The sequence below is a fragment of the Falco cherrug genome, chromosome 6 (assembly GCF_023634085.1).
Source record: "Falco cherrug isolate bFalChe1 chromosome 6, bFalChe1.pri, whole genome shotgun sequence".
Lineage (NCBI taxonomy): Eukaryota > Metazoa > Chordata > Aves > Falconiformes > Falconidae > Falco > Falco cherrug.
In genome coordinates, this window is record NC_073702.1 from 1,026,176 (window position 1) to 1,050,455 (window position 24,280).

The window sequence follows — 24,280 nt, forward strand, 5'->3', positions numbered from 1 at the left end:
GTTGCTAAGGTTGTGTTGCAAGAGTATCTGTGTGGCAAAGATGGACCAGTTGTAGGTCCCAGATCCTTAGGTATTTTCAACAATTGATTACCTGTGCTGCAAGCCCTACCAACACAGAGTCAGAGAACTTCAGCAGAAGCTTCTGAAAGCCTTGGATCACTTTGGTATTACACTCTGATTTTCAAGAGCGTATAGTCCACTGGAGTACTTTGTATTTTCCACCTGAATTTGCATTGATTCATATCAACAGGCTTTTTGCCTCATCATTGAGGTTGCAATATGATTGTGTTAGGTGACATCAACATCAAGTAAGTAAAAAAGCGCTTTTCCTTTATCTTAGTGCATTTCCTGGGCTTCAGATAAATTAATATATGTAACTGTTCAAAACAAATAACTTTCAGGCAGACTGGTACATTTTTTAGTATCTCTGTTTCAATACTTCATTATGTTACATGAACATCTGACACACCCATTAAACAAAATGTTATTAGCAAAAGCAAAAAGTGGGAACATATCACCTCTTTTTATTAATTATTTCTACAGCATTATTGGGGTGAGTACTGTTCAGAAACAGAGAAAAAGGAATCAGTTGGTGCCCACATATATATTTCTAGCCAGCAAAATGCTTAAAACCTTGCACAGGATTTCTGCCTTGTGTTTTTTGCACTGAAGTAAAAATTACCTTTTCTCATTCTGTCATTGGAACAGAGTCACAACAAAGGTATAAAGATTTAACAGATATATACCAAATACACAATTGAGAAAATAATAAGAAAATGAGAAAGCAGAAAATAATTACTCAGCTGGAACATAACAGTTCCCTGTGGCCAGTGTTTTTTAACTCTTTGCAAAAATGTCATGAATTCTTTGATATTCAGATACATTTACAGTTTACATCGCTTTCCAACAAGCTGCCTCTAACAACCCAAATTTTAAAATGTGATGCTCAGAAAGTGACGTAGATGTAACTCAAAACACAGAGTGAACCTGAAGCATTGTCTTGAACGGACTGAAAGGCTGCTTGACTAAGTTTCTGTGACAGGCCGTAAGACGTGTTTGTGCATGCTTCTGTGTGTGTATATGTGCCTATAAACATCTAGTGAGACATGCAATGTATATAAACATCTGTGGATGATGTTCCCAAGTCTAAGACTTCTCTGTATCCCCAACCCTGTGTGGAATGAAAGAGGATGGAGATTACTCAATATATGAAATACCAAAGGGGTCGATTCCTTTCCCTGAATGCCCTAAAGCTCTGTAGCCTGTGTCTAACCCACCCAGGGTGACAGAGATGTGTGGCAGGCAGACTCTCTTCTCGCCTTCCCTCACACCCTCCCAGCTGAGCACCTCCAGTCCTTGTCCTGCAAACTTGGGAGCAAAGTTATTCTCTGCAAATTATTCACAACATTTATGATACTGCTTTGATATTGTTCAGTAGGCTCTGAAGCCTATACTGGTGGAGTTGTTTGAGCAATAACTTTTTTAATTTCTCAAGACTGTAAGGTTCTTTAAATGGCATTGTAAGTAAATTCTGATCTGGGAATCGGGAAATATCTGTATTTTATTAGGAGTCACATTCCTTATTGCTTTTCAGCAGATGCTCTGAGAAAAGTGTTTAATGCTTTATTAGTGGAAAATTCAAATGATGTTTTAAAAGGTGCTTTACAGGTATCTGTTTTTCAGGCATGTGACATCACTATAGTCTGTAAGTGGAAGTGCTAAAACAGCCACATCTCAAATCGTCTTCCAGAGCACAATCTTCTACATTTTCAATGCATTAGATCAACGTAAACTCTCAAAACCTGATATATCATCTATTTTAAACACTACAAAATCACTTATTTCATAGTCAGATCAGATGGCTTCATGGCACTCCAATCTAGAGAAAAATATAACGAATCTAAAACAAATACTGCTATTTGGCCAAGGACTTACTAATTCTATCCATCCAATTACTGAAAGTGGAAACACTAGAGTTATTGTTGTGGGATATGATTGGGACTTTCTTAAAGATGGAAAGCTCAAGGGAGATGGCGTAGGATATGCTTTGATTCTGAAGGAGAAAAAATGAATTTGCCATAACTAATTTGAAAAAATAATCTAATGACTTGTAGAATGAATTGGTATGCTTCAGCTAAAATGTGATAATATCAGGTTTACAGGCTAAAACATCCTACCTTAATACTTTTAAAAAATAACCTCAAAATAACTGTGTCTAAAAATTGAATACTTTGACTACATTGATTGAAAAAGTATTCCATTTTGCACTACCGATTCATTTATATTACTTTTTCAATTATTCTGTTTAATTCATTTTCTTTTTATAATTTAGCTGATATAAAATGTTCTAGACCTACCTTCTAGAAAGTTTTGCAAGACTAATTAAAGAATATGGACGTTAAACTGAAAAGGCAAGTAAGAAGTCATAAAATTTTCAGATGACTTATGGCAATAAAATATATAGATTTTCATAACAAAAGGTCATTTAATTTATTCTTTTTTATATGCATGTACTCACAACAGCAGAATTGTACATATTTTTAAAATAAGGAATTTAATTTCTTATCTTTTTTTTTTAAGAACAGTCACTAAATCAGAAATTGACATCCCTGTAAATCCCATAGAAAAAGACCTTAAGTATTGAGGCTTGTAGTTGATTTCAATAAGAGTAGTAACTCATATTAACAAACCCAGATATTAAAATTAACCATGAAGTAGAAATATCAGTGTACCAAAGAATTTTCTGTTGAATTTCCTATACTTGCAATCACATATTAAGTATCAAGGAATAACTAGTTAAGGGAGAATAACATCTTGTCTGTATTGATCTTTTAAATAAACATACAAATACCAAATCTCTTTGGTGAAAACTATGGCTGACTATTTTGTTCTTCTGCCTCAATGAGCCCACCCGCTTTACTGCAAGAAGAGGAAGGCTTGTTTTGTGAAGATGGGCACAAGACCATAAAATAAACCCCTTGGGAAGCAAGGGCTGTTATCATTTTTTTTTCAGCGCAAAGCATGTATCCTATGCAGTGATAAAGAATCCAAGAGCTCTCTAGTTTAGTTATTTCAATGTAAATTGACTTTTCTCCTGTAATATTTGTCTGAATGTGTATAGCTTTGAGTTTTCAAACATGGAATCTCATTACACTTTATTTTACTGGGTAACAGAACCTTCTACAACCAGAAATATCTTTCTTACACAGGTATTCATAATTGTCCCTAACTTCATTCATACAAAATAAATGTTTTTAGCTTGTTAGTCTCATTACAAAACAAGCTTTCAAGGCCTTGAAACACAGTGCATCTTATTCTCCAGTTACTGACTGGAAAACAGAAATTACTCCTCAGGGCTACACAGCAAACTTTTTATAGACTTTATCACAGGACTAATGTTGGTTTTCATATATGTCTTCTCCAATGCTGCTAACATTTGGTATATTTATATCAGAGCCATAATAATCAGACAGTGGGGTTAAACGCCGTTGTGAATGGAGGTGAAGTCTGATCTACAAAGTGATTCTAATATACAAAATGGAAAAAGAGCCCTGCTTTATTCTCAGAAGGCCACAGCATGTACTTATTGCATTATTTCACCATGATCCATCACTCATTAATGCAGCAGAAATCCATTTCTGAAAATTATTCAGGTTTTATTTTTAATTTAGAAGTAAGTAAACCAGATAGTCCTGTTAAAATGTTGTGAGAGAAAGTGTATTGACTACCACAGAAATGACCAAAATTATTTACTTTAGATATATCTAAATTATGCATTATAAATATACATCACATACAGAGCATTTGTATGTGTGCTTACATATAGGCTGAAATTCAGAAGGGCTTATCTCATTTTTGAAGCAAGGCAATATTTCCTGTTTCTTAAATTTCTATTAATGCATGAATCTTATATTAAAAAAAAAAACCAACAAAACCCAAATTGAGGCAACTTGCAAGATCAATGTTTGTTATAGAAGGGAAAAAATGATGTGCAGAAAGAACAAAATGTGGTAGGAACATTGGGAAAAAATCTAGTACAATAATAAATGAAAATAGTTTTATCATCTGATATAGATATTAGAAATATTTCTCTGCAGATGATAAGTGTGACTGGAATGGCATCCATTTAAAAGAAATTACATTACTGGTTCATCTCTGATGGCTATTGTGGGACTGATATTAGAGTAGTGCTATCTGCAATTTACCTTTTTTAACTAATAGCTCTTTGTTTTCTACATGGATCCTTTTAAAATCTCTCATATGCTTTTAAGATATCACTTACCATTTAATCACTTTCCACTTATTCTTCACTCTCCAGCCTCTTCAATCTTTAGCTACATTATGATTTTCTGCATATATATATTCGTGCATGTACACAGACCCTTACCAGATCTGTCTGTCTTGACAGATATATATTTTACTTTAATATTCACTGTATTACCAGAAAGATCTTGTTATATGTAGGGCCTTTAATCTGTTAAGTTCCATAGCAGAGGTAGCCACAGAACCTCCTGAGGCTTGCGATGTGGTCAGAATGGAGAGCTGGGGTGGAAGGGTGCCGGGAGAGAAGGGATGAAGTCAGAGGGCAAAGGAAAGGAGATCTCACAAGATTCCAATTCGAACACTCTGGTTGTCCAATGCTACCTCTTTTGTGAGGTAAAACACTACGGTGGTGGGCAGAAAACTCTGTGGGGTGGTCTTGGAAAATAACCCACAAAGAAGCTGTGTAGGTCTAGGGCAATTTTCTTCAGGGCTGTAAGCCATATCTGGCTGCCCTTGTGATGATCCAACTACCATAGCACAGGGCTGACTCCAAAATGAAGAGTTCTATATTTCAAATTATTCCAGGACAGTATCCAGCCAACTTCAAAATAGTGGGCGTCCTCCAAAGAGGTATGTGCGTCACTGTTTAAAAGGCCCCCCGGTACTTTTGCCCCAGCATTGATGCTGTAATGGGTGCTTAAATGCTGTGTTAAACTGGGATCTTAAAAGCTATGACTGCTGTAAACCTCTCAACTGTATTGCCAAAAATGGTTTCTTCTGCAACACTATTATTACTGCTAATATAAAAGCAGATGAAACTATTAGCCACTTTGCAGAGAGATATTATTCACACAAAGATATAAAATCCTTCTGAACATCTGAGGAAAAAAAGGTAGTTTACTGAGTCTTTAGCATATGGATTTTGGATTAAGGTGTAGCAAATATCTTTGTTACTATGAAAGTGAAAGTTCAATTAAATTCTAGGGATAAACTCAGGAGCAAAATCTGAAAATCCAGTGCTTCTCTGAGGCATGAGGCAATGTCTTTAAAGAACCAGCAGGCTGGCTGTGGAGGAACTTGAGTTAAAGCAACAATGAAGAGCTCATTTCCCCCTATCACTGCAATCGCAATTACACTAGGAGACTCATTCACAACAGAGTTCAGGAAAGCAGGAGTATTCAAAGTGACTCAGAGTCCTTTTTGCTCCCTCCCAGACTCAAGATACACTCTTAGGCACAAAATGAGCAGACCACATACGCTTTTTCCCAAATCACAAACAAAAGTCCAGGCCAAACAGCTGAGCATTTTTCAGGATTCTGCCTTGTCCCCCCATATGTTGCAAGTGTGGTGGGAAGGAGCTGTGGAAAAAAAATATTTGAAATAACTCCCCTATCAATCAGTATATTCTATTGCTTAATGCAAAAGACTGTGGACGGGGAACAACACTGCCTTACTCATCTTTGAAAACCAAGTCATGCACACCTGAAAACCCAAAAACCAAACCATGACATGGTGAATCTTTTTTTGGAGCTCGTTACACAAGATGCTATGCAATAGCTGGACTACATGAGGGCTCCCTATTCCAAATACTTACACATTTATAAATTGATAGCTTACAATTATACTATATTATGTTATATTATGTTATGTTATATTATGTTATGTTATATTATATTATATTATATCATATCATATCATATCACATTATATATTATATTATATTATATTATATTATATTATATTATATTATATTATATTATATTACATTATATTATATTATATTATATTATATTATATTATATTATATTATATTATATTATATTATATTATATATAAATCATACATATATGTAAAATATATTATATAAAAATATAAAAATACAATTATATATGAAAATGCTTTTCTATCTACATCGTGGTTTTAAATGTACTTCAGAAACTCCGTACAATTCTAACAGATATATATGTAAGAGAAGTAAAATCTTTATATGCAGTGTCACTATTTCTAAGTAAGAAAACATTTTGTACTTTGGAAAGATAAAAGATGTTCCATACATCCAAACGTACAGACACATGCACACAGATAGACAGAAATTAAAAAAAAACAACTGTACTGCATACGTTTTCTCTTGGACTGAGCACAAGAAAAATAATGTTGTAGCCTCTTTATATTTTCAAATTACTCTCGCTTTTAAAATTTTTATGTACCAGCCACCCCAACCCCGTAGCTTCACAGTTCTCCCTGGTATAAATTGGTGAGTGAATGTAGAGTGACCATCTGCTAACTTCTGTGATGTTGAGCTTCGTTAGCACACTGATCACAGGATACATTTCTTGGTTGGGCTTATCAAAGAATTATGGAATATTTATCAGCATGCTTTTTCCTTCCTTTCTTTTTCCCCTTGTTCCCTTCCTTCTTTGTGACTTCCATTATGATCAGATGACTCCTGCATCAGTTCATTGTACATAACCAGGTCCTACAGCGGTAGCCCAGCAATTCGGCACCAGCTGGCAAGCAGGGGCATGAGAACCCACTTAGCCAGCCTGCAGCAAGCCCGTTAGCTCCCAGGGATGAAGCTGGGGGAAGCAAGCAGGGGAGCAGTTCACCTTCTTGTGACTTCCCCAGCCCAGAGGGACCTTGCAGGGCTCAAGCATCCTGCAAGCTCCAGTGGAGAGTTTGCTGGAGATAGGGGACTCTCTCCTGCCTGTTTTCCAGAAGGCTCAGGCTAAAATGGTCAAAAAGCTCAGGCAAGACCTGCTTGATGTGCTGAGGAAGGGGATGAGGTGGAGGAAGGGGAGGTGAGCAGCACTGCCCCTGTGGTGATGCCAAACTGCAATGTTTGAAACCTGCGCTTGGCCAGACAGCCATCCTCCTCCCTGGTCTGCCGGAGGAGGCAGAGGAGTTGCACAAGGATGCATTAGTGTGCAACCTATTTCTCTTTCCTGAGAAGTACCCAGGGATATTCATGTTAATAATAATGTAAGGTACACCCATAAATTCAGAGGGCTTTGGTACTGAGATATATATTGCTCTTGTGAGAAATTTGGAAGGTGAATGTTGCTTGCAAATTCAGAAATAGGAAGAAATCCACAGGAAACTCCAGACAGTAATTGCTCTGTATATTTGTACTTCTACACAAACAGAAGAAAACAAGATCAGCAGTTTAAAAAACACAGATGTCATAACAAAAGTGCATGAGAACACACAGAGTACTTGAGACTTAGGAGTTCGCATTTAGGGTAGTCTTCCCTTGGGGAAACTTGGGCAAAGCCTTCCAACCAAATGCCACTCCATGTACTTACACCAGTCATCAGTACCAGAGACCAGTCACCACAGTGGGTTTTTAAATGGAAATTTTTGTCGTTAGTAGCACATTTTTATTTCTATTGTGCACACAAGCACACATGTAAGACCCAGAGAGGAAACACAATGTCTGGTCTTTAAGCCTGATGAGGAAATGCTACAAGGTCTTGCAAAGTTTCACAGCAGCTGTGTGAAGAATAAATGCCACTGGGAAAAGCCCCAGTTCCTACAAAATTAGAAATATTTGCTGGAGTTACTAAAATGTGTTCACAGAAATATCATGTATTCAGAACTGGTTTTGTATCACATGACGCAAAAGTGGTTTCACCTATGAACAACTAAACTGAAATTTGTTAAAATACTGGGATGAATAGCTGAGGATAGAAGCCAGGCACAGATAGCAGTTAAAGTTGTTGGGCCTTTAAGATTATCACCTGTGACACTAAAGCTAATTGTCTACACTCCAGCCTCTTTCAGCTGGTTCTTATACCAGGACAAGGGAAATACCCGAGCCATTTATCTCACCTACCCTGGAAATATCCTATGTAAATTAAAATACTGATCCTTACTCTTGGCTGGTTCAGCATTCCCCATTCCACCTAAAATTTCACATAGAGGTAGAAGTTGCCTTGGTAAGTGAATGCACGAAGATAGTTATTAAATTCACCTTTTATTTATTCCTATACTGTTAATAGGTTTTAACTACTTGGTTTCAAGTTTGAAGCCTATTTGTTATCAGGTTTCTTATTACCCTCTGCTTTCAAAAGTTCAGAATGGACAGGAATTGGAAAGGGTTTACCAGACTGTTCAATACCTCTATTAACAAATTTGAAACAGGTAAGAATTTTATATTAGCCTCAGATAAAGGAACAATTAACACTCAAGCTGACCTCTTTGGGGTAAAAATGGTAAATAAGATGTCTTCTCTCAGAACCGCTCAAAGAAAACGTCAATAAACTTAGGACATAAATATTTAAAACAGATGTGTTATGAAACTACATTGTAGCTGCAACTTTAAGTAACCTAAGAACACGCGCATTGAAAGCATATAAGATGCTTGCTTCATGTGAGATTTTTATGACATTTTGGGTATCAGAAATGTCATCACTGAATTGCAACTTATCAGTGAATCAATTTTAGCATATATTATGAAGACACAGATGAACAAAGCAACAATATTACTTATTTTTACCTTTCTTCCCAGATATTGGTGACTTACTCTTTGGATAAAAATATCAAACCAAAAATAGATTAATTTGCAGTATAGCCAGCAAACAGAGTGCACATTATCAACCAAGAGCACACATTATCAACCAATAGTCTGTCTATAAAGCCAGACTGTTTCCTAGTAATAATGAAGGCATTTGTTGTGGTCTTTTAAAAAATAATTTTGTTTGCCATACCCATTTCTGCCACACACAACAGCCTTTCTGATAATCCATTGGGTTGGTGATAGTACTGTCCTCAGTATCACACTACAGCAACAGGAACATTTCCTGACATGCTTTACAGCAATCTAGTAGTTAAAAGAGCTGCAGAAAAATTTAGTGCACTGAGTAAGCCTACCTGGATAAGGACAGAAAGACTTCAAACTAGAAGACTGCAAAGGTTGTTCTGAATGCTAGTGGTATGGTGCTTATCTGTGAGTGTAGCAGATAGAGAGATGGATGCATTTAGGAATAGTGGAATCTGTCTGTCAGCAGTGGATGTCAGCACTCAACTGACACGAGTCCAGCTGGGAGGAAAACAAACACTAGAGAGTGTAAGTACAGCATACACTGGAGCTAATTGAATGGTGTGTGCTAATAAAGATGACAACTAAAGGGATAAAAGGTAGAAGGGATTTGGTTGGTAAATTCTGCTCCTGGGGCCTAAAGGGACTTCTGAAGAGGTGCCTCATCACATCCTCCATCTGTTCAACCTAACTGGCAAAGTTCATGGCACAGGACTGAGAAGGGACGTAGGAGTGGATGCAAGGTTACAACTTTCATTTGATTCTCCTTATGGCACACTACGCTTCCAATGTAAAAATGAGGGGAGTAGACCGACAGGCTACTTGTCTGTGCTAGTAGATTAACCAGTCCCTGGAACGTTATTGAGAAGTAGTGCACAGGTCTCCAAACTCAAAACGAAGAAAAAGGCTCATGTCAAGCAGTGCACTTGCAAGGACTTCATGGGTGCCATGCAGAAGCTGAACTTTCCAAAGGCCACAGCTAGCAGGCAGCTTGGGGGCAGTCAACCTGTTGTGGAAGACAGCAGCATTTGCACGCTGAGTTTATTAGCATAGATGTAGCCATACTGCCCCTGCAATTAATAAATTCTGGACTGCCTCTTACTTTCACCTCTTTACTATGCTGGGTCTCTGACACAGCACTTTTATCCTTATGTGTTGACAAGAGGCATGAAATATTGCTCTGAAATTACATCTAGAATCAAGTAGTCTTTAGAAAACATGCTTATTTTTTAGGTTTATTACAAGAAAGCAGGTCTTGCAAATAATCTGTTTAACACATCGGTTCTTCACAGCTGGAAGAGAAAGTTTTGTGGATATTACTTAGTATATATAGGATAATAACTTCAGCAGCATTTCATGTTTTCAGCACAGGACCCTAAGAATCTGAGACACAGCTGAGGATTCACTAAAGGCAGCAAAAAGGATTGTAATAAAGAGAAAAAACTGAACAACTTTTGCAGTTCTTGAAAATGGTGTGACATGCGCATTGATTAGGTATATTAAAGGTGTCCCTAAATAACTCCTGCTAAGGACTTGGTATTTTACCACCTCAGGACTCCTATGTGTTTCACACAGTAATTGCCAATTATTTTCAGAACTGAAGGACATTATAGGTAATTACAAATGAAACAAAAAATAGGCAAAAATGAAAACTTTTACTAGGAAGGTGTAAAGCCCACTTAGTGGTATCCATAAAATGTTCCATTCTGGAGCTGGATGTCATATATGATGTTAAGAGATCTAAAACCAGAGCGGCTGGTTCTTTTGGTGGCAGAACACCTAGGCAGGTGTCCTATTCACTTACATGGAAGACCAAGGTTTGGTATAATCATGACTCCCAGCCAAAGGATCAGAATCCTGCAGTTCCAAGGTGATGGTGATCCCAACACTGATGCCTCAAAAGAGGAAAAAGTACCCAATGTAGCATAGTACAAATGGTGATCGGACCCCTGATTCCTCCTGTTACACAGTTGCTTTGAAAATCACAGCCCCTATTGCTTGCTGAGTCTCACCTGATGTCTGGGCAGATGAAATTGTCCTTGGACAGAAGAAACAGTTGTCGCATTTTCTAAGCAAGTAAGAGAGGGACAAGATTAGAAGGCTCATGTAGATAAATTTGCTTCATTACAGAGAAAATTCAATATCAATTCATGCTACAAGTATATCAGAAGTGAGCTGATGAAAACTGTCTTTGCCTAATCATTCACCTCATGTTGACTTTTCTCTAGCCCTCCTACTCAGCAAGATGCATCACCCAGAAACATCCACATAAGGAAAGCAGGAAAGCAATGTCATCCACAGCATCCAGCACATAATGTATTTTATCATTACTTAGCTGATGCTCTGATATTTCAGGTCTGCTTAGAAAGGTGACTAACTAATTACCACTAGCCCTTTCAAACACAGGTGTTCAAGATCTTGAAGCCTAGCTGTGTTCTTAAAAATTCCTTGAGTGTCTACAGTAACAATGTAAACCTGCAATTCCTTCCTTTGAATGAGCTTGATTTTGCACTAACAAGTATTCAGGCAATTCAACTGCATTTATTCAGAAAGGTTTAAAAGAGGGTAGAGGGGATGATTCATAAAGGATTTGCTTTGCCTTTCTAATTGAAAATTTCAATGCAGTTAATACTTTTAACTTCTCCTTGTCCACTCTAATCTTATTTATTGTGCCTCTGACACCTTCCATTATTCTTCTCCTGGCTCATTGTTTTAGACGAAACAGTTCTACTGCTTTAACGCTGAAAATGATATTATTTCTGTGCTATCAGTGGCAACTTCCTGTGCCTTTATATATACAAATTAAAGAATGGGTTATCATTAATTATGCACTACAATTTTTCCTGGCAACAGTCTGAAAGTGACAAAACATTTGCTTTTGTCATAGTTCTATTAAGTGAACTCAAATTGATCTGCTGAAATTTATGACGCTTTACTGTGTTTTTAATTTGCAACACAGGGTCAGGATCATGACAGTGATTTTATTTTATTTTGCACTTTATTTTCAACGATCCTTGTAAGGATGTTAATTAAATTGTTTGAACTAAACTGTTTTTATCATTCCAACAACCTATACTTACTGCATATTAAGGAGAAATTTCTTGTTAACATTACTTAATTTTCTAACGGTTCAGTTTAACAATGGAAAAAGCCTCTGTGCTAGGAAAAACAACTGATTCAGCCAGAGTGATAATGAGTCAATTTTTCCTTGGAAAAGAAAATGAAATTTGCAGCACATTCAAAGGATAGTAAGAGGAAATGGCTAAGTATGTGGAATTTTTGCATATGCATGTCAGTTCTGGACATGGAAAATACTTTTCCATTTATCAGGAACCTGACTGAGGATTTTGCATCCTAAATGGCTTCTGTCACAAAACCTGTCACTGCTCTGGGAAAACCAGATTAAACCATCATAAACAATGAACAAGTACAAACCTATGAAAGAAATTGTTAAATTAGGGGCTTATCTCAAGAATATAGCCAGAGTGACCAGCAGAATCTGAGTGGTGAGGTCTGGTCCTGCACTCATGTAGAGCTTTGCTCACCTCGATGGGACTGCATTTCAGTGCCACTCACGGTGGGGACAGAGGGTAGCACACAACCCAGCCTAAAACGTTGTGGAAGCTGGACCTTTGGGAATGAGGACTTGCAAAATTATTCACAGTGCTGTGGATAAAGGGAGGTGAAGTACAGGCAGTGCTTCACCTCCCAGGCAGTCTAAGAGTGGTAGCCAGGATTCCCTACAGCATGCAGATCCCCCTACTGCCTCTACATAAATATTTTTAGAAGGAAAGAAGCAAAACCAAGGGCATTTTTAGCCTATTCCCTATGTTAATTCTTACACTGGCATGAGTTTTGAAGAGGACTTGGGTGAGCTGATGAATGCTAGGGGAAGAAGAGCTTGAATTATTTATACAGATATTATATATTGTGTATCTGTATTAATACATATATATTTCATCAATGCAATTACAGATGTTATATACACTTATAATTAGGTTAAAATATAACTATTATTACTCATGTATTAATATAATTATGCTAACAATGAAAATTTATATAATATTTTAGGCAATAGATGTCTACAAAAATATCAGAAAATTTCAGATTGTCTATTTTTATGCATGACTGCATGAAATACAAGTTAGTAAGTCTCATTCAGAAAAATCCCAAATTCCAACAGAAATGTAAAGATTTTTTCTGAAGGAAATACCTTTAATGACTTGCTTGAAGGTTAATCATGTGAATTAGTTTTTTGTTCAAAATGACAAGAAGACTGCAAGCCTTCTTTCTGACCTGTGACTGCTTATGAGCTCCAGTGGCTGTAATGCTTTGTCCATAATTAGATGGACAAAAGGACTTAATTAAGAGTAAATTAAGAAAAGTACATAATATTAAAAAACCGGTAAGGTGAAACATGTAAGACCAGAGAGTATAATATTTGTGTTCATGTGTGCTCTACAGGAACCAGAGATCACTTGTATAATATAAAAAGAGGAAAAAACCAGTAAATAATGTTCGCTTTTTCCTTTTTTTTTTTTAATGCAGTACTTACAGGTGTCAGAACAAAAGATATGTAATACATCTTTAATTTGGTATTCAAAACTCAATGAGAGTCTCTGGATCATCTGACCTCTCACCTTGGACTCTTATTTCTGAACACTCTAAAAATAAATAAAAACCATTTCTGGTCGGTAAATACTAACAGTCCTTAATAACCCTAATGGCTGCAGCTTCTATGCAGTAGTAGGAGCCATCCAGTATCTACAAGTGTGTTTAACAAATTCTTTACCCTTTCCATACTCCTAGCATCTTATTTTAATTTTTCCTATTGGTACTTTCAAGTTATTCAGTCATTTTAACTTTCAGCACTTGAGGCTAGAAATAGAATAATACATTAACAAAGTGCATAAGGGTGTCGTGAAATGGTCAGATGCTAGTCAATGGTCTTTGGCGCTGAACACTCCTTTTTCCACTGAGCTACAAAATTCTACCTAGATTCTGTTTATAGAAATGTAATGCACTTTTTTTTTCCCCCACAGCAATAGTAATTTTACTTTGATCTCATAGCAGCTAAACTATTAAATGTAAGCATGCTCATAAGCAAGGTACAAGGCAGGCACAGCCTATGATTTCTAGTAGAAGGTCATAACCCAGATTTTTTTTTTAAATAACTATTACAATGAGGAACAGAGTATAGCCACAAAAGGAATAGTTATAATTTATGCCTGACTTACTTCAGCAGAATATAGTTTATTTATAAACTGCTTATGGCAAACTCTGTATGCCCCTGTTCTATGCATGTGCTGAACTGTCTTCTGGTAAATTATTTAAATTACACCTAGCAGTAATTCCTGAGGACTTTCATACTTCATTTTCTCTATTAATGTAACAGGGAAAAGCTGCTTTGCAAGGATTGCTCTAAATTCCCAGAGTGTGAGTTCCAAACTCTGTATGTGTTGCATTATGCCTGTCAAAAAACTTGTCTTCTCCTGAAATTTATTACTGAAGTCTCTCCACTAGAACTACTCATTGAAGCCTTACGGAAAGCTCATACATGATTTAAGAAGCTAACAGCACTGAAAGAAATAGGTCAGGTAAAAAAACCCTGAATTTAAGCTACCTTCACTTATTACTTATGCAAGATTATGCATAATTTAGCACACTGCTGAATATGCAAGGGCAGAATAATTGTTTACCAAAATATTTACTCTGTGTTCGTACCTGTGTTTTAGTGAGATAAGGTGATTTCTCAGCCCTTGCTAATCACTTTAGAATTAGAAAAGGATTAAATAAGTTTTTGATTATGCTGATAACTGCATGACATTATATGTAAACAAAACTCATGCTTAACAACCTTTTTCAAAGAGGATATCTCGTACATTAGACATATCAGGTTGTTGAGAGTGGGAAGTTTAACCTTTTTAAGAGGACTTCTTCCCTTTTATATTACCCATTTAACCCTTCCCAAACACAGGTGTGAAGGTATATAACAATGAATGTAATGTCCCAGTCCTACCAGTAGCACCACAACCAAAAGAGCTCTCTTGATTTTCTAAAAACCAGGTGGGGATTCAAGGAAATTTGGTGGGGGAATAGTTTCCAAAACTGAAGCATAAAGAAAAATTTAGATTTTACACTGCCTGACATGTGTTTAACAACTCAAGTGTCAAAAGAACCCTTGAAAAGAAACCTGTTTGATTTTTTTTTTAAAAGTTAATTTATCTTTATGCTTCAGAAAAAAGATACATTCCTCAAAAATAATTTATGGTATGTAATATGGATAATAACAAAAGCTATAGCTTAAGAAAGTCTCAATAGAACTTCCTTTCATGTGAAATTAATATTAGAAAGGATAGACACTCATGTGAAGATAATTATTTTATGGATAATATAGTCTTAAAGTTGAGGAAACATACAATGTGCGCTTGCAGCCCAGAAAGCCAACTGTACCCTGGGCTGCATCAAAAGCGTAGCTAGCAGGTTGATGGAGATGAATCTGCCCCTCTAGTCCATTCTCATGAGACCACACATGGAATACCGTGCTCAGCTCTGGGGTCTCCAACATAAGAAGAACATGGACATGTTGGGCTGAGTCCCGAGCAGGGCCACGAAGATGATCAGGAGGCTGGAACACCTCTCCTATGAACGCAGGCTGAGAGAGCTGGGGTTGTTCAGCCGGGAGAAGAAAAGGCTCCGGGAAGGCCTTCTAGCAGCCTTCCCGTACCTGAAGGGGGCCTACGAGAAAGCTGGAGAGGGACTTTTTACAAGGGCATGCAGTGGTAGGACAAGGGGTAATGGTTTAAAACTAAAAAAAGATAGATTTAGGTCAGATATAAGGAAGAAATTCTTTCCTGCGAGGGTGGTGAGGCACCCGCACAGGTTGCCCAGAGAAGCTGTGGATGCCCCATCCCTGGAATGTTCAAGGCCAGGCTGGATGGGGCTTTGAGCAACCTGGTCTAGGTGGAAGGTGCCCGTGCCTATAGGTAGGGGCATGGGAACTAGATAATCTTTTAAGGTCCTTTCCAACCCAAACCACTTTATGTTTCTATGATTCTATTAATCCTGTTCACATACGCAATCCTCCATAATTACTTTTCTAACAACACACACTATTATACATGCCATCTTTAAATCGAACAACAGATAGGATTCTCCGAGCTACCAAACTCATGGCATCTAAAGTACAGCTTTGAAAACTGATGTTCTTTCTGTGATCAGAAAACTAAATGGTACAAGACTCAGCAAATACTTGGAAATAATGCCAATAAAGAGGATTTCCATTCAAGAATGATCCCCCTGATAGGATATATTTTGTAGTACTACAGAAAAAGACATTGCTGTTCATAGGAGAATGAAATAACTAGATCCAGGCTACTTGTTTCTTCAGTGTAGGGATAGCTTTATATTAATTTTTTTTTTTTAAATCTTAAGGCAAACCATAGCATTTATTGCTTCAAACAATCATCTTGTTAAGATTGTTCCAAAAAGGAACATGAGACTTTTGCTTAAATCTTTGTGTTTTCTACTTAAAAGTTTCAGAATGACTTATTTTTCCCAAATACAGACCTAAACGAGAAAGCCCTTTCTGAATTTAAACATCAGAAAAATGTCTAGGCCAAATAAACGTTATAGCAAAAGCCAGTAACTATATTCACCTCATGCCTGTCTGCAGGCAGAAAGCCTGTTCTTGTTATGTCCCTTTAAATTCTTCAGAGATGCATTACACATATAGGATAACTTTCACTGCTGCTTTACCACTGTCAGTATTTAAAATGAAAAACTAATGCAGTACTATCAATCCAATTAGGAAAGTTCATTTCCCTCTTTGGCTAGAAAGACTTTCCATAATAGTGTCTTGAAGTCAGGCCTGATTAAGGCAAGAAATTTTGCAAGTTAGAGATTGAACCAAATATGTATTTTGAGGTTGAAAGTAAGCAAAAGAAACTGAACCTCAAAAGAACAAAAACATTGCTTTGAGCCATAGTAGATACAAACAGCCTAGGTGAGAGGCAAAATCCACCTTACCCACTGAGAATTCAGCAAGAATTCTCCCTTTCCTTCAAATGGTCTTATTTTTGTTATGTCTTAGCTTAAATTGTGGTGGAAAGACCCTTAACTCTGAGATGACTGGTAAAGAATAAAAATCAAAATCCCCTCATCACCTTACTTAAAAAAATAATGCCACTGCAAATAACTTGGATTGTTCATCACAGACTCAAATCTCTAAAATGTGCTTATAGCTGCTTCTGCTGTAGTCTTCACAGACACATTTCCCGTGCTCTGACTTTCAGCTTTTCTTTTCTCAGACACACACAAGACCTGCCTGTAGCATTTGATTGCATCACAAGACACCCCTAAGCTGTGTAAGTTTGTTCAGCTTTGAAGTAACACTTGGGCACATCTCTATCCTACATACTCTACCAGCTCTTGTAAAACAGAAACTCGTACATTCATAACGGTCCTGAAGGGAATAATCCCTTCCTCAGCTTTATCAGCAAAGAAGAACTGTCATCAGCATAATCCCAGGGATGCTTCAAGGGACTGGTCATTCAAGTGCTGCTCATCATCGCATGGACACTCCCTGAAGCAGTACAGCTGAAGTTCTTGGTATCTTCTCAGTATGAGATCAAGAATAATACATGAAGCCTTCCAATGACTAGCAACAATCGTATGCTAAGAAGCTATTTCTTCTTCCATCGACTGGTTGAGAGGCTTAGAAGTCTTTCAAAGGGAGAGAAAATCAACTTGCTTTAAATAGCATGTCTTTAGGAGAAAAAAAGTAAAATTAATAAAACCTGAAACACTGTTGCAAAGTTGGTGCAAAACTGCATGAGCACCTTCCCTCACAGCTTGTGTCAGTTCTGGTCTGCTGGATGAAAAGTGGGAGAACATAAATTACAACAGCCTGAGAGAAACAGAGTGGTATCAATTACTTTTCTTACAGTGTATGAGTAGCAAACGTGGCTTCCGCTTGTCTCCCGCTCCCACATTAATTCAAAAAGTGAGTTAAAGGCCTTTAAGAAACCCTTTGCCTCGTCCCCAGATGCCTGGACCTTCAGCTTCAAGCCTGGAAGAACAAGATGTGCCTTCCAGATCTGGTTTGGTTGCAGAAGCGATCTCACTTGCCCACTCCAGGGACAGCTTTCACTGGGGCAGACTAAATATGCTCCAAGTCTGGAGAAGGGCAACAGAGCTGGTGGAGGGTCTGGAGCACAAGTGTTACGAGGAGCAGCTGAGGGCACTGGGGTTGTTTAGTCTGTAGGAAAGGAGGCTGAGGGGAGACCTTACTGCTCTCTACAGCTACTGAAAGGAGGCTGTAGGCAGGTGGGTGCTGGTCTCTTCTCCCAAGTAACAAGTGACAGGACCAGAGGAAACAGCCTCAAGTTGTGCCAGGGGAGGTTTAGATTGGATATTAGGAAAGGTTTCTTCCCCAAAAGGGTTGTTGAGCATTGGAACAGGCTGCCCAGGGAGGTGGTTGAGTCACCAGCCCTGGAGATATTTAATAGATGTGTAGATGTGGCTCTTAGGGACATGGTTTAGTGGTGGACTTGGCAGCACTAGGTTAGTGGTTGGACTGGATGATCTTAAAGGTCTTTTCCAAACTAAATTATTCTATAAGAGCTCTGGAAAAGAGGAGGGGGGTGTGTGTGTACATGGGGCAAGTGAGGCATAAATCATGTCTTGTAGGTACACATTCTCTAGAAATATTTTTAAGAGTTCATGAGAGAGCTTAAGTGCTGCTGCAAAAAAACCCACAAGGGTTCAGACTGCCCGTTAGAAAGGATATTTTACCTCTCACTTGGGTCATGTCATGCCAGCAGACCCTGTGCATGTTCCATGTTCAGACATCAGAGGGACCAGCACAAAGGGTGATGGTCACTGCAGGATCAGGCCTTCAGCTGGTTAGGTGAAGGATCTGGCTAATGGGTCCAGTAACAGGCAGGTGTAGACAGCAACATAAATAATTCTGAGTCCTGAACATTAAATGATGTCTTACTTCAAAATAATCAGTCTTCTGGTATGTTATATGAAGTATGTACTTGCTCCAATCCTTATCTTGGAATCAGAGCTCTTGAGTACTGCATACAAATGCAAGTATATACATCCCAGCTGCAACCTTGCCTGAACATTTCAGGTTTGTTTGGCATTGTATTGATTTCAATATGTCTTGAGGACTGGCCTTTATTATATTAATGTTTAGACTCCCACACTGTTCCTCATTTTTAACCATCCCTGGGGCAGACCAAAGTATTTAACACTCCAGGTTCTGGATAAATTATTTGGAGTCCTATTCAAAAGAATAGATAATGGAGTGTATTGCAACAACCCATCACTACCCAACTTTGCATTTATGAATACCTGGTTTTGCTTCTATCTTTGGGAAATTATTGAATTAACTATTCAATCTCTGTGCTCTGTTACCACAGTCCTCCAGGAGTAGTGATTCCACCAGGCAACATTTTTCAGGAAAGACATACACAGCCCTATTGCTATTTTTAAAAATTTATATATATATATATATATATATATATATATATATATATGGTTACCATAACACAAACACAATAAATAAAAAGCTGGAATATTTATCATTGGCAGGCAGTAAGCAGTAGACTCTGCTATTGCCCTCTTCCCCAAAACAGTGAGTATTTAATGAAACTGTAGCTTTCATAGGAACATAGCTATTGAAAAAAGGCCCTTTTCAAGCCCTTAGTTAGGAGGGGAAAAAGTAAAGCTTGAAGACCACAGTTTGTGTGTTGCTTATATACTGTTTGACTTTGCTTCATTATATTGTAAATCATAAATATCACAATGTTTCCTCCTGATTGGGAGCATTGCCTGCTATATAAAGGACCCATAAATCGAAGCACGGTGATCTCCTGGGTATAACTGTGTTTGGATCAAATCCACTTAGAAAGGAGGGGGGAAATGCTTTGTTTAAAATACTAACAATGAAACTAATTTGCCCCCCCAATATGATCTCTATAAAGAACTTAATCTTGTCTTTTAAAAGTGATACATCCAAAATGGAATTGCTTTGTAATACAGAGGCATTGCATTAGATTACTTCTGACCCCACGGTGCTAAAGAGAGCCATATTATCTTCCACATCATGCTGATGTCTGAATTTCCAAGTTAGATTATCAGTAGTGGCCCTTTCAGCTTTTCACACTTAGGTCACTGGTTCAATACAGAGCAGAGGCTATTCAGTGACCTGGTTTAAATAGACGAGAGGTCTACTGCATTGTTAAAGTACCTTGATGGTAAAGTATAGTATATGTGTGCACAGTACTTTTTCCTTACTATATTTCTTCAGTTCATCTGATTATTTAGAGCTTATCTTTTTTATTATTATTTTATTATTTATTTTGGCATCATATTAACCTATACGTCTGTATCAATTATAATGGGAAGAGAAACGCAGGACAAAGAGAAAGGATGAGAAAAAGGAGGATTTATGTTCTTTGTGAAAGTGTATTTGTTGTGATTGTTTCCTTTTGTTTTGTAGATATAGCCTAATTCTTTAAATAGTATATTAAGGAAGTGATTTTTGTAACACCAGCTTTGGAGAAAATATGGATGAATCACAGCAAGTTTGGATATAGTCATGGATTTTATGAAAATGAGTGAGTTTCATAATTTCTGTTCCTCATGAAAAGTTCATCTACGAGCAATATTAATTCTGCTTCATCCACGTTTTGCTTCCATATACTTAGCATATTTATATATTGATGGTAGTCCTATATATTGGATTTCTGAGTTCTTGTAAAGCAAAAGACTACCGAAATTAACAAATAGAAAACTTCTCTTTCAAATCCTTGAGATAGTAAAAAAATTTCTATTACTCTCTGCTTCTCACAAACTTGCTTATTTACAAAAGTTCATACTCTTTAACAAGCAAGTCTTGTTAACTTCTGAGATTATTCTGTAACAATTTATCACAAGTGATTTAAATATGTTATAGCAAAAACAAGAAGAAGATCTTGTTAACCTTTCCTGATATAAGTAAATGGGTAAGAAGTTAAAATACTAGAAATACATTAAAATATGTATCACGATTTTACATAGTTAAAATTCTCAGGATGGAATTCATTCACTTATATACCTGCATAACTGTCTAGGCTTCTTCTTTCCAACTTAGATGATTTCATTTATAAAAGAAGGCATTCACATGTTCTAAAATCCTCGAATTCTTGTAACATTTAATACAAATGTAGTGCTGTCATTTCTATACTGACAATTTAGTTCAGCATATTTGCAAATTAGTCAGATAAAAATGAATTGTGATCTTCAAGACAGCACTTAGGATTCTGGTGCTTCCTACCTGCTCTTTCACCATCCACCCACCAGGATGTATAAAGATAAAAAGATTTCAGAAAGATAGTGCATGATCATGAAGAAGTGGGAATGAATGTTATTTACTACAGCGTATTTACTGAAGTCAGATATATATGTTTTGTGGTGCCTCAGAGCAAACAAAATTAGTTGATGAACGAGTGCTTCTTCTCTACCTTTACACTTGTAACTGTTTTTTCAGAGAAGAGTTTCATCATTTCAGAAGACCTTAACACACTTCACTTTTCCTAGGTGTCAGCATCAGGCTTCTGTTTATATTTTGCTCTTCCCTTGCTGCACACAGTCTGTTAGCCCCTAACATATATTTCTGCCAGGAGTTATTTATTTATTTGTTTATTAATGTGTGCCTGCTTTTCAATATACTGCAGTCTTTATAACGAATAGTGTTTAAGAAAACAAGACTGCCTTCCCAAAGCTTCTTGGATCTTCTGAAACGTGTAGAGCAAGGCAATATGCAGTAAATGCACCTGTTGTACCACAATTAACATGAATCCTCCTGTACATCGTTGACTTCTAACTCAATTTTGAAGAATGCAGCAATATTTTCCTTATTAATTTTTTTGTTTTGTTTTGAAAGCTGTGTTACATAAATTGCATGGAATCTGTCTATAAACTACAATTTTCAGAGGTGCCCTTTTCAGAAGTTACTTAAGTAACTTTTTCCCTAGACATTAATTGCTCTAGAGAGTTACCAAAGTTACCCAGCCCATCCAGGACTTGAATGATGCTGAGAACACCCATAGCTGGTACATAGGTTTCTGAAAATCCAAGGTTATTCTGCCCACATTCTTCCCATAAGCAAAGTGAGTGTGTGAATGCACAGGGCAGACAAACCTCAACTGACACAACAGGAGCTGGTTTGGGCCTAGAAGGTAAATTAATAATTTATTGTACAAATAAACTCCTCCACCAGCCCTAGACTAAGATGACTATGTAGGTCTTTGATCCCCAAATGTGGAGTGTCAGAGGGATTACAGTTAATGGTGTGGGTCTCCAGTACTTTGCTTTTCCCATTGACTGTCCAGATATGCCTTTGTTCTCATTGATGCTGCCAAAACACAGGCTCTTTGAAAAATTTATTTTGCAATGTGTAGCTAAGACAATTCTGGTTTACAAAAATAGTATGCTGAAAGTAAAACCTAGCTATCTAGATACACTACTTTTGCTAGAATAGGATGCTAAAGAACAGATTTTCATCCAGAATATATCTAATTTGCTCTCTGAATAAAAAAACCAAACCAACTTACTGGGAAAACATGACTTCAGAGCAGCCTGCCTACTGAAAAAGCATATGAGAGTGCTTACCTCCCCATGAAGGGTTACTTAATGGAGTATCATGCACAAGATGCACAGTCAGGAAGGAGTTATGATTGCCCCTACATCTTGAACAGAAAACCCTGCTACTCTGAAGGAATGTTACATTACAAACTTTCAAAAGATACAAAGCATACAGCTCAGCAGTTTGCAATCCTCCCTGTATCTTCGAAAGAGGACACATCTAGCATCATCTAGTTCCCAAGGGAGTAGGAGAACTCATATTCAGGCACATTGGTGCCTATATTTCTTAGCCTATTTTATTGTGCCTCCTGATTTCTTGTATACCCAAGGTATGTATTTTTCTTTCCTCCTTGCAGAGATGAGGAGGTAGGGAACTGACTGAGTTTCACTCTGTCTTCCCAGGCACCGCTGATTGTCAAAAACTGAGAGCACCTTATCCAATAGTGATGGGCAAATTAGAAGCATCCTATGCTTCTGCAGTTTTAAATCTGACCTTATGTTTTTTACTGAAATAAACGTAAACCAAACCTCAGTACTACAGGAATGATTAGACAGCCATGTACACAGCAAAGAGATTGGTATGGTCAAAAATTCTCAAGGCATGAATAAACAAGATGTCAACCTGATTTCAAGATTTTGAATATGTGAAGACACGAAACTGTGTAAATCTTTTTTGCATGTATATAGGCTGGAAATAGTACACGAGAATCTCTTATTTCATGTATGAGACCTTTATGCGCAGTGCAGTAATGTCTTTGATTCAAAGACCAAGATTTGACTGAGTGTCCTTAATGAAGGAAATGGGTATTAATTGTAACGTTATAGAATGAACAACATATTTGTTCATGTCTAGAAAGTAAACCAGATCCACATTTGGGTTGCTGCCTTTGGTCCTGATCAAGAGTACAAATGAGTCTTTCTCAAGTTATTTATGGTATGGCAGAAAACTTACAGTTTAACATGAGCTGTAGTTAAGGACTTCATATAGCTGCTCATGAGGCAGAAAATATCAACCAGCCTGGCCCTTCAGCCTGGCAGCTGGATTACTGTTTGGGGTCTCTGAACATCTGTAATGCCTGCATCCATTCATCTGGGCTGAGGCCTCAGTGCCTACCTCTGAGGCAGTGAGTGTATATTGCTACCCCTTCTGCCCTTTTTAAGATAATGAAAGAGCACTTAAATGGAATTAAACTCATGGCTGAGTTTTAGTCAGCTTACACTATGTCAGTCTGGTGAACTGTCTTATACCCTTTGTCAAATTCCCTTCTTTTGCATGGCATCAAGTAAAATATGAGTCTGGATTTTTTTCCAAGTAAAAAGAAATATAGAGGCTTAGGAAACAGGAAAGCTAGAGTTTGGGGAGAGATAAATTTTAGCGTATGAAAATACATATCCCTATATATAATGTACCCTGAATTGTATGAAGTAAAATCCATTTTAACCCCAGTTCTGTCCCCATTAGCCCATATCCTCACTCTTGACTCAGTCTTTAATGTCATTATTCACATGATGTTTCTGCAATGTGATTACTAGCATGCAGCTATTTAGACAGAATTAGGATTACTTGCTGAAATGTTCAGAGAAGCCGCCCAGTTGCAGTGGATGCTAGCTGGAGTAATATTTTGTGCCAGCATTTGTGGACACTTATAAAATACGTCCTCTATTAAAACAGATGCAAGTGATTGCAATTTAATGCTACTCAAGTATAACTAATTAAATAGTTTAATTAGCTAATAAGGCTTATATTGAAATGAGCAGTGCTTAATGAAATGGACAAAAATGCTGAATACTGTATGTATATTGCATTACACAGGACAAGGCTTGAAAACAAGTTCCACTTTC